The following is a 17,888-nucleotide window of genomic DNA, read 5'->3' on the forward strand; positions in this document are numbered from 1 at the left end:
TGGTTACAGTGAACTTCAAAGGCAGCTGCTGGCGAACATTAATGTTGTAATATTGTAGCATTGTTTTACAATTATAATGAAGTCCCTATAATTAAAAAAAAACACTGATCATGATCAGTGTCACACCACTTGCATTCTGAAATCCATCCTCCTGGACTTCTATCTCTATAACGCCTGTGATTCATCCAGACATACTTAGTACCTCACTCTCTGTTTAACAGAAGGAAACAGGTTTTGGGGGACAGCCTGTAACTCAGAGGTCCCTAGCTCAGATGACCCCCAATTTGGTTCTCTAGTGCTACTATTCCCCAGAGACAATTTCCCAGCAATTGAGAAACCGTTCAGATTTTAGTGCCCATAGAAAAGTTGAGTGTTAAAGCGTCCAAAAAGAAGTTTTTTGGTAATTTGTCAGCCCTGGTGGGTGGTTGGTGGAGTTGTGGGTCTCTAGGTCGTGGGGATGCAGGGAGGGGAACCCCAAGGCTGATCTTGCTGCCAGAGAGAAGAAAAAGGCAAGGAGGATCCTGAGGCTGGGGGTGATGAGGGCTGCCCCCCTTGGCCTGGAGCCTAGTGGCAAGGACACCCTCCCCCCAGCCAGTGCTGGGAGAGGGGAGAAAGGGCCGTGGAAGGGGAAGTGTGGGGCTTGGGGAATAATCAGTTTTGGGCTAAGGAGGAGAGGCCCTTATGGAGACTGTGTTAGGAGGGGGCCCCTGGACTGGTAGAGGGTCCCACTGCTGGAAAAGGGAAGGGTCTGTCCCTCCAAGGCGGAAGCCTGGAAGCACAGGGGCAGATGGTCCTGTGTCAGCTGCCTGCTGGAGTGGCACTCGTGAGTTGGAGGAGCACTAGGACCCTGTGGCGGCCAGCAGGACACGGGGCAGTGCAGCACCACCCACCCTAGTGAAAGGTCCAGCTGGTGCTGAGCATCACGAGTTCAAATGCTCCTTGTACCTCTGGGAGAGCCAACCCGCTGTGCCACCTGGAAGTGGGTGTGAAGGGAAGGGCAGCAGCCTGTTCCTCACCCCTTCTTTGTGCAGGCTTGTGCCAACAGTGGCTCTAGCTCTGCAGAGACATTGCATTCCCGGAGCACCAGGACGGCAGGCATGCCCAGCCTTTGTGCGAGGGACATGAGGAGGTGGGGACAAAAGCATCATACACCCTCTCTCCCTCCCTTGCACACCCATGCAAGGGATGGGCACAATCTAGTGAGTTAAAAGGGCTAGGAAACACCAGGACAGTGTGCACGAGCTGCCCTAACCTCATTGCAGATGCTCCATCTAGGATTTTAATTCCTTGGGATTCACTCAGGCAACTACATCTAGGCTGTGTCTACATTGGCACCCTTTTCCGGAAAAGGGATGCAGATGAGACACTTCGAAATTGCAAATGCAGCAGGGATTTAAATTTTCCCCGCTGCATTTGCATGAACACGGCTGCCGCTTTTTTCCGGCTCGGGGCTTTGCCGGCAAAAAGCGCCAGTCTAGACGGGGATCTTTTGGAAAATGAAGCCTTTTCTGGAAGATCCCTTATTCCTGATTTTAAGAGGAATAAGGGATCTGATTTTAAGAGGAATAAGGGATCTTCCGGAAAAGGCTTTATTTTCCGAAAGATCCCTGTTTAGACTGGCGCATTTTTCCGGCAAAGCCCCGAGCCGGAAAAAAGCGGCAGCCATGTTCATGCAAATGCAGCGGGGGATATTTAAATCCCCCGCTGCATTTGCAATTCCGAAGTGCCTCATCTGCATCCCTTTTCCGGAAAAGGGTGCCAATGTAGACACAGCCCTACAGTAGCAGAGGCCAGTCTCTGTGACTGTTCCTCCTTTCTCATCACTTTTATGCAGAAAAGAGGATTTTCAGTGCCAAACCATTGTGCTTCTTGCCTCTTTATTTCAGGCCACAGGCTCACCGCATTCTGGACCAGCTGCAATCCATCTGGTTTCACTAATACTTCTCTAGAATATTTATAACTAGCGTAGGGTCGATCCGATGATGGGGTGTCATCAATAAAGCATGTGCCAGTTGCGGGTTATTCTTCAAGTCAAGTCATCCTTCCATATTTCAGAGTCCAGAAGCCTTTGTGGAGTTTGTGTGAGATTTGTTGTTGTGCCTTTCCACCTCCTCGGCACTGCTGTAAGAAATAAAAAACCCAGGTAATTCTTGGGTCACAACCATTGTGAGAAAATCAAAATGCATCTGTTTCCAGTCACCCACAGGAGGAAACGGGTTGAAGGGATCTACTCATGCTTCCATTCGCCAAACACGACTTGCCACCATCTTTGCCTTTGCTAAGGGAAATCATAGTCGGGTGGGAGGTAGGAGGTGATAGAATTGCTGGGCCTCCGGACCAGGTATTTGTGAGGGCTGACTCTGCTCTCCCAGAAGAGGTGGGGCCTTAGGCAGAAAGGGAGGGTCTGAGAACTAGCCTCCCTGCCAACCCTTCAGCACCACTTGGAGTGTGCTGACTACGGCTCCGGAGGCAATTAAAGGACCCAGGGCAGCTGGGAGCCTTGGACCCTTTTGAATCATCGGGCCTGGGGCAGTTGTCCCCTTTTGTCCCCCTCCTCTCCTGTTGGCAGGCCTGTGCTCAGGCAAGCTACTCAATATAAGCTAAATGGGTTCCCAAACTAGGAGGCGTAAAGAAATTCCAGAGGGGCGGGGTGGCGTGCGGGTTTTTCAAAAATCAGAAAGGGGGGAGTGATGCTGAAAAGTTTGGAAGTTTGGGAACCACTGAGCTAGATGGACTTCCCAAGAAATTCACATGCCCTCTCATGGTTGTGCCAGAAACTCTTCAGTTCACCCAGCCAAAACCCAAAGCCCATGTTTGAGAGCTACAGCTCATAATCTTCTACTAGTATATGACACTTCCAGATCCCACCAGCGTGGAACATTCTTGGATGACACCCATTTGGCTATGGATTAGGATTTCCTATATTGATTTTGCTCAGACGCCCTGCCTTTTGCTTTCACCGTCCTTGTCTTGTTGCTAGTTCACCATACAGAGAGACCTACTCAGAGACAGAGGAGATATACCAGTGAGCTTCTGTATTCTGGAAGCATGATCGAATATTCAGCTCACCACCATCTGACAGGATACAGGAGCAATTTATAACACATTTCAGGAAAAGCAAGAACAATCTGCATTCACCCCCATGTACATTCACTGGGGCTTGGATGGAGTTGTGCCAGGGATGGATTTGGCCTAGCACAGCTAAAAGGAAGCTGGAGAGAAGTGGCTTTATAAGTCTCCTTTCACAAGTATATCTGGCCCTCGTCTCCATAAATGAACGACATTATTATTCATTCTGGCAGTTAGGAAGGATGACTTCAGGTTTAATCTTCCTGCATCATTTCTACCAGCCCCCCCAGAGGCTCAACAATTCCATGGCCAGCAGAATTCCATCCCTAAGAGCCAAAAGTAGCTGATTTTCAAACTCTGTAGCCGACTCACGAAAGAGAGGTCCCATTGTGATATGCTGCCCCGCAGGAATTCAGCAATGCATAGGTTTTCTGCCTGGGGACACAGGGAGTCCTGAAAGCAGCTTTTAGGGCCCAACAAAGTGAATCTTCTCCTCTTACGCTTTCACTTCTAAACAGAGGCATCAGATGCCTTGTGACCTTGTGAGTCAGTTTATTCAGAATGTCTCTGCAATGAGGGGATTAACAAACTCTTGACTGTTTGGATCACTCCACTGTGAAAAGATCCAAGATCAGCTGATGGAAAAAGCCTAATTCTTCCTTGTGGAGAGAGAGAGAGAGGGAGAGAGAGGCTGTTTGTGGAACCAGATGACCAAACACTGAATAAGACTAGGTCATCGCCTCCACTTACAGTAGGGGGATGTGCAGACTCTGTGGCACCGTCTCTACTCCCTGGGACCTCATGGCTGTGCTTCTGGTCAAACTCTGTGGTGTCCTCTTCAGGGTTTCTGGGGTAGGAGTGGAGATGGTAGGTGGCATCATTCCTGCTCTTAGCCCCCAGCTTCCATACATCAATCCATGGGAGAGATAATGTTATTTGAAGCTATATTTACTCCTAAAAAATCCTTACCCTGTTGCTACTCTTAGCCACAGAGGGACTCAGATGAAGGTGGCACATTCCACCAGGAGGAGAGGTGCAGCTAGTTATGTAATGTCTCTTTCCTCTGTGGACCTGGAATAGTCCTCCAAGGCCAACTCCAACTGGTTTCTCCATGGCCAAGGATGAAGTGGGCCACTATCAGCAGTAGACTTGCATCTTTATTGTGAACCTAACTAAGGCACATATGTGCAAATGTATGCACAAGTGTGTGCCTATAATCTGTGTGCTCCTTTGTTACCTTCCAGAGTGTTACAAATGCTCACAAGAACATATATTTAGACGTGTCCTAACAAAATTTCCATTATACTGTGATATGGCTGAGAACTAAGCTGTGTGATGAGCATGAACCAAATCCAGCTAGCAGGGACCCTACTAAGGGCTTTCAATGCTCACTTACTGCTTCATATGGAGGCTCTTTTGGGTGTTCACCATCTGGAAGAGAGAACAGAATACAGCTGGTTGGAAAATGGATTTTCCCCCCCTTTTTGTCAAAAGCAAAACAAAACAAAAAAACCCAAAAAACAAACATTTTCAACCAAATCCTGGAAATGTTTGGTTTTCAGCTGAAAAAGTTTTAACAAAAACTTGAAATTTCCCAATGCAAAGCAGGCACTGACTTGTCACAAAAGGTTTTGTTTAATCCAGAATGTAATTTTCAATCAAAACCCAGGTGTAGACAGAAAAATTTTGACCAGCTCAAAAGCTGACCCTGTGGCCAGTGCAGTTCAGTGCATATTAATAACTCCACCATCCTCTCTTTATAACTATTAATTGCAAGACCCCTGTTGGACCTTTAAAAAGAGAAACTGTTCTTTTTCTTTTAAGATTGGTGAGGGCTCCTTGCTAAGTAAGCTCTGTCATAGATTCTCCAAAAAATAATTTCCATGCCTCTCCTCTGATCCCATTCATATTTTTCTTCTGACCAATGGTTCTGTCCATCAAGATATATATATATATATATATATATATATACACACAGTTATATAAAAAAAATAGTATGAACCTTACAGGAATTTGCCAGGACCTCTAAACATCATTAGGTATGCATTGGTAGCCAGGGAATGGCTGCAAGTATAAGGCAGATGCAAGAATTATGGCCTCATTCTGTTACACTAATATCAATCATGGTTCCACTGAAAGCATCATTGTGGAACTGGTCTACCTGAGAGCTCATTGTACCAGGTGCTGTGGGTTACTCATTCTCAGAAGCTGTAGCAGGAAACAAGAGGCGGAGGAGTGATTCATGGAGAAGTGCCAGGATTGGGAGAGTCTGACTCAGGTCTCATTGTTTTGCCCCTGTGAAGGGATCCCTCCTTCCAATACACTCAGTGTCTGGTTCTAGGATAGTTGAGACTTTCTCTTTGATCATCTTAACCCACTAACATGGAGAGAAACATAATCAACATTACTTGTGCAAATCTTGCATTTATATTCAGCACTGCCATTTCCTGGCATGCCATCTTTTTGAAAGATAGTCAAGGGAATAGACACCCCTCTGGAAAAGATATTCCTCTAGTGATGAGTCCTACTAACCTATTCAGACTGTTCTTATGTAGCCCATTCAACAAAGCCTAAAATATTTTATAACCTGTCAGGAGAGTACAACACAGAGGTATGTGTCACTCGCCAGTATCACAAACACCTTGATTCTGTGTACAGCCACACTGAAGTAGACAAAATTCCCAGAGACACTCAGGCTACAGCCTTTGTGTTTACTCCAGGATTGGCTGGAGCAGCAGGCATGTTTTTACTCTCTGTCATCTGGGTCGGCAATTTAAATCCATTCCTTGGTTGTTCAGTTTGGAGAACTGTCCAATCCAAAACCTGTTGAAATCAGTGAATAAATTCCTTTTGGCTTAAAAGAGTTTTGGATTAGGATGCAAGACTTAGATGGGTCACCTCATACCTCCTTTAAACACACACAAACAAAAATGGATCTATACCAGCAGGATGGGTACCTAGGCTCTCTTGATTTAAAGATTGATCTAATTACATATAAGAAAGCCAAGACATACAGCGATCAGAGAACCATAGGGTTAGAAAGGACTGCAATGGTCATATAATCTAATCCCCTGCCAAGATGCAGAATTTGTTATGTCTAAACCATTCAAGGACGATGGATAGCCAACCTCCGTTTGAAAACTTTCAGTGGAAGCTTCCATGACCTCCCAAGGCAGCCTGCTGTATTGTCATGCTTTTCATCATCTTTGTCATTCCTCTCTAGATACTTTCCAGTTTCTCTACATACTTTCCATACACCAAAACTGGCCACCGTACTCCAGTTGAGGCCGAAACCTCACCACTTACAGGGTATGTCTAGACTACATGCCTCTGGCAACAGAGGCATGTAGATTAGGCTACCCAGCATAGGAAAATGAAGCATTATTTCATTCACGAGGCATTCCGAGGAGGTCAACAAACGCCTTTGATGTCGACCGCGGAGCGTCCAGACTAGCGCGCTGAGCTGACAAATAGCCGATCGGCACAGCGCAGCAGCCATTTAAATTTAAATGAAGTGGTGATTATTTAAATCACCGCTTCATATTCCTATGCCGAGTAGCTTAATCTACATGCCTCTGTCACCAGAGGCATGTAGTCTAGACATACCCACAGTGGCACTATCAGAGTGTTGGCAATTCTCCCAAGCTTGTGTCAGCTGCAAATTTGAACAATATGCTCTTTATATCTATATCCATGTGATTAATAAAGATGTTAAAACAACCCCGGACAGAGAACAGATCCTTGTGGAACCCTACTTTGAGATCTCTCTCTAATCTGACCTCTTTGAGGCTGTTTAACCAAGTCTACATTCTCTCTCTCTCCCTCCCCAGAATTTGATAGAACCCAGGGGAACCAGACAGCAGTAGCCTGACTCCCTCCACACCCTGCACACCCATGTGCTCACCAATGCTCCCTCTCAGATTTTTTTCCATCCATGAGCAGAGTTAGTTTTGTCTTGTGAATCAGTATTCATGTCATGTGTGCTTGTTCGGATGTGTGCCACCATGGCACCCTAGATATTAACATACGCACACACACATATTATGGAAGAAAGGATACTAAAACAAGGAATAATTAACAAGGTGCATGACTTTAAATGTTTATTTAATACGAAATCACATAAAAAGAAAATTAACACTGCAAAGTTTTCAGTATGTTAGATTAACCTCATTATTTTTCTATTTCACGCAGGCTCCACTGAAGTGTTTTCACTGGCCTCCCATACCGGAGCCTAACCTGATCCTGCAGAATTCCTCCTCTGACTTCCAGATCATTACAAACTCAAGAAAAGCAACATGAGTTTGTCCTTATACAGTAAGTTCTTTAAAACAATATTCTGCTTGTATGGTTCTGCTATTTAGCTGTCACTTCCAGATGGACTGTTTGTTACTCAGGAAGGGGACTGAACTTTGCGACAGAGCCTCTCAAAGCCTGACAAGAGACAAATGGTCAGCAAGAGGCTCTACAAAGCTTTCTGACATTTCCTTCTAATATTTATGACCTTGATTTGGTGACAAAATGGGATTTTTTGTGCCTTGTTAAAAATCTGTTACAATTTTTCATAAAGTAGATGTAGAACAGTGGTGGAAGGCCGGGGCAGGAGAGTGGTGTAGGTTACAAACTGACAGGGTTCCTTTGCTTTTTTATTTAGCTATTTGACATTTGCTGATTGTTCCATATACATTCTTGTGGCATGCACTATCTAAATTGCTGACTGTTCCCGATATACCCTAAAATGTCATTCATTTTTAGAGCTTGTTCAGTCTTTCACACTGTATTCAGTTATATTTGCCTTTTTCTGTGCAAACAAATTTCACTGTTCTCGAATTTTTTTGTTCTCGATTTGTCATGTATTTTACAAACAAATATTTCTCTAACATCAGGTCATTGACAAATGTATATTGTTTTTGAGAACTTACTGTAGAAAGACAAACTACTGAAATTACTATGTTGTTTTTCTTGAGTTTGTAATGACCCGGAAGTCAGTTTGCTATTTGGGGGCGTATGCAAAATATCTCTTGGATCTGAAAGGTTTTGAAGGGAATCATTGGAGGAGCGCTATCAAAAGAGCAGCAGCCTGTGAAATGGCAAGCCCTTGGAAAGATAAATCAAAATTCAGTGAGTCTCTCATTCCTATCAATAGAACATAAACGTTATAGTCAATAGATCTTCACATCTCATGAAAATGACAGATCACCAATATCATAGATACAATCAAGGGAGGTGACTCTTCTCTTACCTAAGGGAAAATTATGGTTCCACTATCTCGCCAGTCTTACTGTGAGGCAGAAGTAGATGAACTAGGAGAGGGGGTGGCTGCTGTCAGATGGGTCTCTTCTTGACACCAAAAAACAAACCTACCAATGGGGGAGAGGTGAGAAGAGGGAGAAGGAAGGAGGGATGAGCTGGCTGCAGCATGTCATCCACAGCATCCAACTGGTTGCCTCCTGGCAAAGTTGCACCTGCCTGTCAAACTAAGCAAGGAAGAAAGCTCCCAATTACAATGGGCATCCCCATGGACAGAGAGAAGCCTACATCTGTTATCATTATGTCTGTGGTAACCAGATCTGTCCAGGCTCTCATGTGGGCTCGCAGTAACATTAGCAACATACCAGAACCAAAACCTCAGATCCAAACTCCTTAAACTTTGAAAGAGGATGGAATGTAAATCCAGATGCAAATGTTTTGATTGCCCATCCCCATTTCTCTAATGGCCAAAGCCAAAATCCCCAGAAGTCTAAACACTTCTGCACGTCAGGGGTGTAAGGGCTTGAAATCCAGACTGGAGCTTGGTACGTTAGGCACACTGCTGTTTTCTATTGGCCTGCATTACTGCTTTAGCTCACAGCTCTGGGTCAGCACATGAAGATCCAGCGATATCCTGGGCCAGACTATCAGAAAACTGCTAATGTCCAGAGAGCATTCATTTATGTACAGCCACTGCCCGATTTATGAACACAGCAACTTACGACCATCCATACTTATGGCCAACCTCCCATTAACCCCATTATCATATTTTCAAGTTGAGATCCATGTACATCAAGTTTTTCGAACAGCACGGGCAGGGCGTTTAAGGGTATTTCCGACTTAACGACCAAATCGAGTTATGACCAGGTGTTCGGAACGTAACCCGTTCGTAAGTTGAGGACTGCCTGTAGTGTGAAATTTAGTAGGAAGCCAATGTAAAGCCAACAGATCTGGGTCATAGGTAGGTGGGATTGAACCTGGGAACTTAAGGGTTAAAGCCATGAGCCATTAATGGGGGGGTGGGGAACCCCACCTCACGATAGTGGCCCCTGGCTGGCTTGAATCCAGTAAGTGCCCCCTCTCCCAGCATTAGGGAGTCAGCATTGGCGCTCCAGCCCCCCGCTGCCTCGCCGTGGAGCTGGAGCACACAAAGTCTACTAGGCTGCCCCCCTCAGGTTCTGGTGCGTGAGAGGAATGGTGGAAATATGCACTATTTTGAGACATCATTTAACCCTTGTGGAACGAGCCTTACAGGGATGATAAAATGGCGTGCCCGTTATTTAAAAAACAATTCGAAATAATGGGTGGCTTGTTACGATTCAGAGTAGCTATTTCAGGATATCTATGGTATCCCGAAATAGCCACACAGTGTAGATGTACCCACAGTGAAGTTCTCAGTCTGCATTGTTCTTACTACAAACACCTCTCAGTAGATGCCCCTTGGCAGAGGCCAAGCTTCTTGAAAACAAAACACCTTCACCGTCCCAAGCCCTTCTGGCAGCTCTCCCACCAAATCCAAGTTTCTGGGGAGTTGCAGTGACTTCCTGAGTGTCACTGGTGAAACTGTGTATAGGTAACTGATGCTCATGAAGTTCTCTGTGGTAGAACTTTGCCTTTTTCACCAACAGAGGACTCAGGGAGCTTTTTCCCCCTCTGGAACTTTGGGCTATAGGGCTTACACATTCATTATAATATTCTAATTAATGATACATTCATGATGCAGCACCTGCACTTTGCACAATAATCCAGCTCCCCCTGGAATGCTTGTAACATTCAATGTATGCTTTTCTTCAGTGTTAAAGAGATATATTTTAAAACAAAACAAAACTTGCAAACAAACATTTCTTTCTCCCTTACTCCCCAATGGGGAATCTCTCTCCCAAGTATATTGGCCTGACTTTAAAAAAAAAGAAATAGAAATAATATTCACCAGTAATACTTGCTGGTGTCATACTGAAGAACCATTTTTTAATTTAGATCCAGGCAAAATTTATGTGAGGGATTTAGAACATTCTTTTTTCTGCTTGTAAATTAGCCATAAACCCAATACAGACCATTATGATCAGGGCTTGACGATCGCAGTGAAAACCACTCACCAGCCCTGCACTGCACATTCACGAGACCCACACTGCACATGCGCGAACCGCCGGTGAACAGGGCGACCGGCTGAAATCTACTCGCTACGGGCGAGAAGATAAGCGGATTTGTCAAGCCCTGATTATGATCATCTACTCTGATGTCCTGAATAACACAAACCAGTGGACCTCACTCAATAATTTTTGCATCAAGCCCATAACTTCTGTGTGAGCAACAGCATGCCCCAAGATACATTAATTACTCTCAATATTTAAAATGTATGACTTAGTTCTCATCTCAACTTGTCTCACTTTGGTGTCCAGCCACTAGATCATGCTGTTTTTTTCTCCTGCAGACAGGGTGGCTACGTCTAAACTACATCCCTTATTTCCTAGAGGGATAAGGGATCTTTCGGAAAAGGCTTTATTTTTCGCAAGATCAGCGTCTAGACTGGCGCTTTCTTCCGGCAAAGCTCCGTGCGGAAAAAAAGCAGGGGAGATTTAAATCCCCCCTTCATTAGCAATTGCGATACGTCTAATTTACATCCCTTTTACGAAAAAGGGGTGTAGTCTAGATGTAGCCGGTATGTCTGTACTGCAGAGGTTTGTCAGAAAAACAGCCGTTTTTCCAAGAAAACCTGAGTTATGTGCACACTGCAATCACGTTCTTTCGAAAGTAAATCGAAAGAAGAGAGGGGTTTTTCCAGCGTTGGTAATCCTCTTCCTATGGGGCAGAAGCCTTTTTCTGAAAGAGCTCTTTCAGAAAAAGGCGTGTGTGGATGGGGAGGAAGGGTTTTTTTCGAAAGAAGAGGCCTCCAGGAAATAACACAGGTGTCCTAGTAGCCGCTCTGTCCAAATTAATCAGAACTCAATAGTTCCTGTCTCCTGGTCCTGCTTAAAGCTGCAGGCACCCCAGACAAGCCTTGTGGCAGGAAGCTGGCCTAAGAGCAGCACGTGGCTCTCCCTGCCACAGGCCTTGCCACCCATGGCGGAGCCACAAGCCCCCCGCAACTTCCCTGGCCCTCACAGGGAGCAGCCCCAGAGGTCCCAGGACCCACCCAGGGGGACCAAGAGGTGGGCACCCTCCTGGTCCAGAACAGAGATCCTGTCCCTTCTTGAGCTGTGAGGTGAGGCAGAGACATTGCAGGATCTCTGCTCCAAGCACTGAAACGTGGACATCTCTGAGCGCATGGCCGAGTCCCTGGTGGAGCAGACACCCACCTCAGACCTTGGAACAGGTCTGGAGTAAGGTTAAGGAGCTCCAGAAGGGATACATCCGGGCCAGAGAGCACAGCTCGCGCTCAGGGCAGGACCCCACATCTGTCCCTATTACCAGGAGCGACACCAGATCCTAGGGAGTGGAGAGATGTCTTCCCCACCTATCGTGGTGGACTCCGGCCTCCAGGCCCCCGTCGTTGCCCAGCCGGAGGTCAGGGTGAAGGAGGAGCAGGAGAACCAGGGCCAGCCAGAGGAGAAGGAGGACATGGACACTGTCACCCTGTCCCTGGAGCCGGTGTCTGTCAGCCAGAATGTCTCCCAGGGCTTGTCAGATGCCGAGGAGGGCTCTTCAAGTGAGCAGTCTTAGTGTGTCACACACACGGGGCAGGAGAGGTGGACTCACAGTGGGTGGGGTGCAAGCAGAGCTCGGGCTGCTGGGGCTGGACATCGTGCTGCAGTCCACGCATGTGGAAACACATGCAGCGTTAATGTGCGGCATGCAGACTCAGCAGGCAGCCCCTGCGCATGGGTGGGATCCTGCTGCCAGGTTCAGGGGAGGCCACACATGTCCTGCCATGGCTGGAAGTAGGCTAACTACAAGGGCGCAGGCACGACCCCAGACACACCGTGGAGTGCCGCACACAGCATGCAGGCATGCCTGCACGTGCGAGGCACCACCGGTTCCCACAGGCAGCACTGCGAGCCACAGGTGTGTGTGCGGACACCACGGAGGGCCATGCTGCTCCCGGCTCCTCTGCCGCCCATAAGGAGATTCCGCTGTGGCCTGACACTTCCCTTGCCTGCTTGTCCATGTGCCGAGGGTGTACGTGCGGGAAGCCTGGGCACCTCTGGGCCCCGGTGAGGCATGGCCTGCTGTTCAGGTCACACATGGCCTTGTTCTCAGGACAGATCCCCCTCCTCTGGCCCGAGGACCGTTGGTCGCTGCTCACAGAGGAGGGCTCGGCCGCAGGGATAGTGTGCGCATGGATGACTGACCACCTTAGCCTCTTTGTGTTCTCCACAGCCAGACCAGCTGGGACTGAGGGGTGAGCTGCACCGCCAGAGCCAGCCACCAGAGCCCGGGAGACCCAAAAGCACGACAGGGTCCAGGAAGACCTCACACGCCAGCATGTCAGCGTCCTGCGCGACGTGCCGCAGACCCTGTCGCAGAAGGTCCGTGAGGACTCAGAGTGGCAGAACCACACATGGAAGCAGCTCATGCAGCGATGCGATACCATGTGTGCCGTCATGTCACACATGATGGCACAACCACCTGCTGTTGCTGCCTCTGTCTACCACCCTCCTGACCCCCCTGCTATGCCTATTCCCCCTCCATCTGCCTCTCCTGCTATGCCTCTGGTCCCTCCCCAGGTGATGTTCATGCCCCTTCCCCATGTGATGCCCAAGCTTTCTCTCCCTGCCCTGACATCCCTGACCCCGCTCCAGTCCCCCCTCCTGACCATCCAACTGTGGTCCCCGAACCCACCCAACCCCAACTCCGATGAGATCCCTGCACCTGAGGTGGCACATCTAGCTGCCCTGCTCCCTCTCCAGGTTATGAGTTCCCCCTCCTCCTGCTCACCTCTTTTTAACGTAAGATCAATACAGACTTTATTTTGTTTAAAATCCAACAGGTGTCTTTAATCTGAGATCAGGGAAAGGGCGAAGAGAGGGGTTGTGGTGAGGAAGGGATAGGGCTGCAAGCCAGAGGCCCCTAATTGGGAGGCCCTAGGGAGAGTTACTGGGGGCCTTGAGAGAACCTCTCCCTCAGGGCTTCCTGAATGCGCACCCTGGCTTGATGGGCCTGTTGGATGGCGGCTGTCCTCGGCTGCTTGAACGCTTGTCCCTCGCGGCCAGTGTCTGTCCCCCACCCCAGGAGGAAGGCCTCCCCCTTCCTCTCCACAATGTTGTGGAGGACACAGCATGCCACGACCACCCCAGGGATGTTATGCTCCCGCACGTCGAGACGGATCAGCAAGCATCTGAACCGCGCCTTCAGGTGTCCAAAGGTGCACTCAACTTGAATTCGGGCCCAGCTGAGGTGGGCATTAAATTGGTCCCTGCTGGGGTCCAAGTGGCCGGTATAGGGTTTCATAAGCCACGGCATAAGGGGGTAGGCCATGTGTCCCACGATGCACAGTGGCATCTGCATGACCCCAAAGGCAAGTTCATGGTGGAGAAAGAATGTGACTGCCTCCAGCTTTCTGTAGAGGCTCAAGTTTCTAAAGATGCAGACATTGTGTGCCCTGCCCGACCACCTGACAAAAATATCGGTGAAATGTCCAGGGTGGTCGACTAGGACACCATCGAGAAGTAGCCCTTCCTATTTATATGCTGGGCCACTCGATGTTCTGGTACTCGGATCGGTATGTGGGGCCCATCTATGGCTCCAGCGCAGTTTGAGAACCCCAGGACGGCAAATCTGGCCACAATCAGGTCCAGGTCTCCCAGGCGGATGATTTTCCACAGCAGGATCAAGTTGATGGCCCTCATCACCTGCAGAAGGAAACAAACACACAAAACAGAGAATGAGAGAGAGGGGTGCCTGAGTCCTTGGGAGGAGCCCATCCTCCTCCCATCCCCTCACCCCTCAAGCACCTCAGGAGCCACCCTCTATGAGGCTGCCCCTCCAGCAATAGGATTGTGTGAGGGTGGGATGGCACAACCCCCCGGGGACGGAGCTTTCCCCCACCCTCACTCCCACCTCTCTAAAGCTCCCAATCCCCCTTAGGTCCCCCTTTTCCAGGACTCCCCCTCCCCCTCTGCAGGGACTGCAGCCCCAAGTGCCTCACCTGTATGAGGAGGGCCCCAACAGTGGACTTCCCCATGCTGAACTGGTTGCCCACTGACCAGTAGCTGTCTGGGGTGGTGACCTTCCAGAAGGCGATTGCAACCTGCTTCTTCAGGGGGATGGCGGGCCACAGGTGGGTGTCACGTCTCTGGAAGGCAGGGGCAAGCAAGGCACATAGCTCCAAAAAGGTGGCCTTCCACATGCGAACGTTTTGGAGCCACTGCTGGTCGTCCCACCGCTCCATGACCAGCCAGTCCCACCAGTTGGAACCGGTGTCCAGCCTCCAGAAACGCCTCTCCACAGTGGGTTGCGGTTGCCAGAGTGTAGCTCCCGCACCCAGAGAGAGGGTCCCCAGAATGAGCTCAGGGTTGAACCAGGAAGGCAGCTGCCACAAAGTGCTGCAACAACTGCAGCATGGCCATTGGAAGCCTAGTTCGAACTACCTAGTTCGTGCCCCGTGTAGCCGCGCTGCACGGGGTTCGAACCAGCAGGGTTTTAAAAATGGCGGCTCCCCACTTATGCAAATGAAGCCTGGGAAATTCAAATCCCGGGCTTCATTTGCAAGTGCGGTATGCCTACATTACCCCGCTAGTTCGAACTAGTGGGGTAGTGTAGACATACCCTTGGTGACCTAAAGCCCTGCCTGAACTGGTTTTAGGTGGCTTTTTATGTGAGACAGTGTCCAATCAGTCTAGGCGCTATCTTTCGAAAAAGTGCATCGCTTTTTCAATGAGCTTTTGTGTATGGATGCTCTCTTTCTGAAGAAGTTTTTTCAGATTTCTTCCAAAATAAGCTTCTTCCGAAAGAAGCCTGCCATCTAGATGTAGCCACAGATGGTCCTTCCCCATGTAGGTGCTTGGAGACCACAGTCAAGTCACCTCTTAACTTTCTCTTGGATAAGCTTACTATATTCAGCTTCTTATGACTGTCACTATAAAACACAAGTTCCAGACTGCAAATCATTCTTGTAAGCTCTTTGCTGAACCCTAATTTTTTAACATCCTTTCTGAAGTGTAGACAGCAGAACTGGTCATAGAGTTTTAGTAAAGTTTCACTAATCTATGTATAGGGCTAATACTTCACCCCTACTCCTATTTGATATTCCACAATTTATATACTTGAGGATCACGTTTGCCCTTTTATCTACATCATTGTACTGGGACCTTTTATTCCTCTGGCTAGGCACCATGACACCTGAGTACTTTTCAGCATCACTGTATTCCAGGATATAGTAGCACATCTCATAAGACTGTTACCCATTTTTATAAATCTTGGTCTCTGCATCTTTTTCAGCACTAGAAGTTATCCTTTCCCACATGTATGTTTTGCAGACGCTCCTATTTGCCTTTTTCAAATCCCAATGCACAAATTAGGGGCCAAATTTCATTTTTGGAAGCAAAGACAAAAAGAAAAATAACCCTGGCAAGTAGGACAAAACTCTCATAATTTCGTATAGATGAATAAAGAGATAATTTAACCAGGCTGCAAACTGTCATAAGCTTTTCTTCTTCAATGGATATTGCATACACCATGTAAATAGCAAACATTTCAAAAGAAACATTATGTTAGATCCCTGGCAAATATGACTACAACATACACTGGGTGTGAATAATGCTTATTTGTTACCTCATTTCACTGTCCAAGCAGTTTCATATTATACAAGTGGCTTATTCTATAGCCTTGCACATGTATGTTGGCCAAGTCCCCAAATAGCTTAAACATCATAAAAAAGCATAAAGACCCACTGATGAGAGACCATTGACTTTACACTTTCTGTCAACTTCCCCTTTGCATATTATAGTTATTTAGCAATACTACAGGGCTCTCCTAATGTGGGTTTCATCAGCCTTCTCTCTCTCTCTCTCTTTCATCTCAAATTGCTGATTTTATAAATGTATTTTTCATAGAACTATAAAAAGAGTTGTTTTAGATCAGAGACTGGACACTCTAGAAGGCTGCCAAGAACTTTTTATAAAAAATGCTTCATAATAAAAGAATGTGCTCTGGAAGGAATTTATACTGAAAAAAATACCCCCTCATTTTCTATGTAGATATATTAATATTATAACCTTGGAAAGAGGAGCTTAAAATGCAAATGCTGTCAGGCTATTAACAACAGTGTCACAAAGCATGGCATCACAATTAACATTTAAAGAAGAAATACTAAGACAAATTTATCTCAATTTGCCATCTCCAGTTACCTACTGTATCAGTTTAGATCAGCCAGCTTTTGCTCTCCAACAGTGTTTTTAAAATATTTCTGTCTAAGGAGGACAGTTGAAAAACAATATACATATGAATGTACAGCATTTCTTTTAACAAAAACAGAGTTCTAATTTTTCATAGGATTTGGAAGTGTGCTCTGGTTTTAAGAGAATAAAAACATTACCAACCGAATCATCTTTGAAACATTTGTATAGCCTCGTTGGGATGCATAGTCCCTCCGATAGTTTGCATTTGCTTTTCATTTGTTTTTTAAATCAGTTCCATTTTATCTGTTTACAGCGAGTATGAGTCTGGCCAATATACTGTGCAGTGGGATTTAAAGAAGATCCTTCAAGACATCCTGATGAACTCCTGCTACTAAAACTCACCATACCGGCATTAGATTATTTCAGTTTCTTTTGGATTTTTTTTTCTTTTGAAAAATACGCAGGAAAGAAAGGATGATCTTGTAATTAAAACCCAGAGCCGGCAGTCAGGAGATCTGGGTTTCATTCCTGGCTCTGTTACAGACTTATTCTGTGACTTTGGGGGATCTCTTTTACCATCCGTGTGATTCAGCATCTCTGCTGCTGGATGAATAGAATACAGTAGTACTTCTCCAAAGATACCATCTGTTCATATTTTCATTCTGGAGTCTTAGCTCCTTAGCATGAAATTGGCAGCATTCCCATGCTCTTAGGCAGTGGTAGCAGGGTAACAACACAAGACAGATCCCCCTCAAATATTGTAGATTGTTCTCCAAACATTTCAGTCTGCTCCTTCTTGATGGCAGCTGACCAGAGAACCCCCAGCAGGAGACCGGGGCATCTCATCAACCATCACTCTATTTCTTCAGCATCCCAGCCGTACTGGGCAGCTATCCTTTACCTTCTAGTCAGCTCCAGTTCGTGTGTGCTAGATCTGTGAAGCAGTTACATACACTGCGCTTTTGTCATGTGTTAGCACCTAGTTTTCCTTAGGAAGCTGATCTCTGCTTTGGTGCTAATAGTTACGGTGCCCAGCACTGCTTTGCCTCAAGGCTGGACTAGCCCTGTAGCTCTACAGAACAATTCTCATTGGGTGGGGTTTCCCAGAGCTCCAGAACCAGTAGTGCATTAAAGTGCTCTTGTGTCACAGGGTTTATCAGTCAGCCTCTGCTCTGCTGTTTCAGAGATACATGTCTTTGCGGCTCGGTCTTGGTCTGGTGTTTAATTGCTACATCCTTCACCCTGGCATTTCCAATAGCACACCCGTACTTCCTTCTCTGCTTTGCAGGTCTGACA

At 47.0% G+C, this 17,888-nt stretch overlaps 1 long non-coding RNA gene across 2 annotated transcripts in view; it reads right to left on the minus strand.

Annotated features, from left to right (window-relative positions):
• Positions 1-1,871: 1,871 nt before the first annotated feature.
• The window catches only part of LOC142829698 (uncharacterized), a 30,753-nt gene continuing 14,736 nt past the window's right edge, over positions 1,872-17,888 (minus strand). The window contains exons 1-3 of one of the 2 annotated variants that reach the window (XR_012904431.1): positions 5,231-5,442; positions 4,466-4,500; positions 1,872-2,121 (exon numbers count right to left, since the gene is read on the minus strand). This is a non-coding gene — a long non-coding RNA (uncharacterized LOC142829698). Of the gene's footprint in view, positions 2,122-4,465; positions 4,501-5,230; positions 5,443-17,888 lie in introns of those variants that run through there. The other variant, XR_012904432.1, reaches the window with a different exon arrangement.

Source organism: Pelodiscus sinensis, chromosome 5 (assembly GCF_049634645.1).
Source record: "Pelodiscus sinensis isolate JC-2024 chromosome 5, ASM4963464v1, whole genome shotgun sequence".
NCBI lineage: Eukaryota > Metazoa > Chordata > Testudines > Trionychidae > Pelodiscus > Pelodiscus sinensis.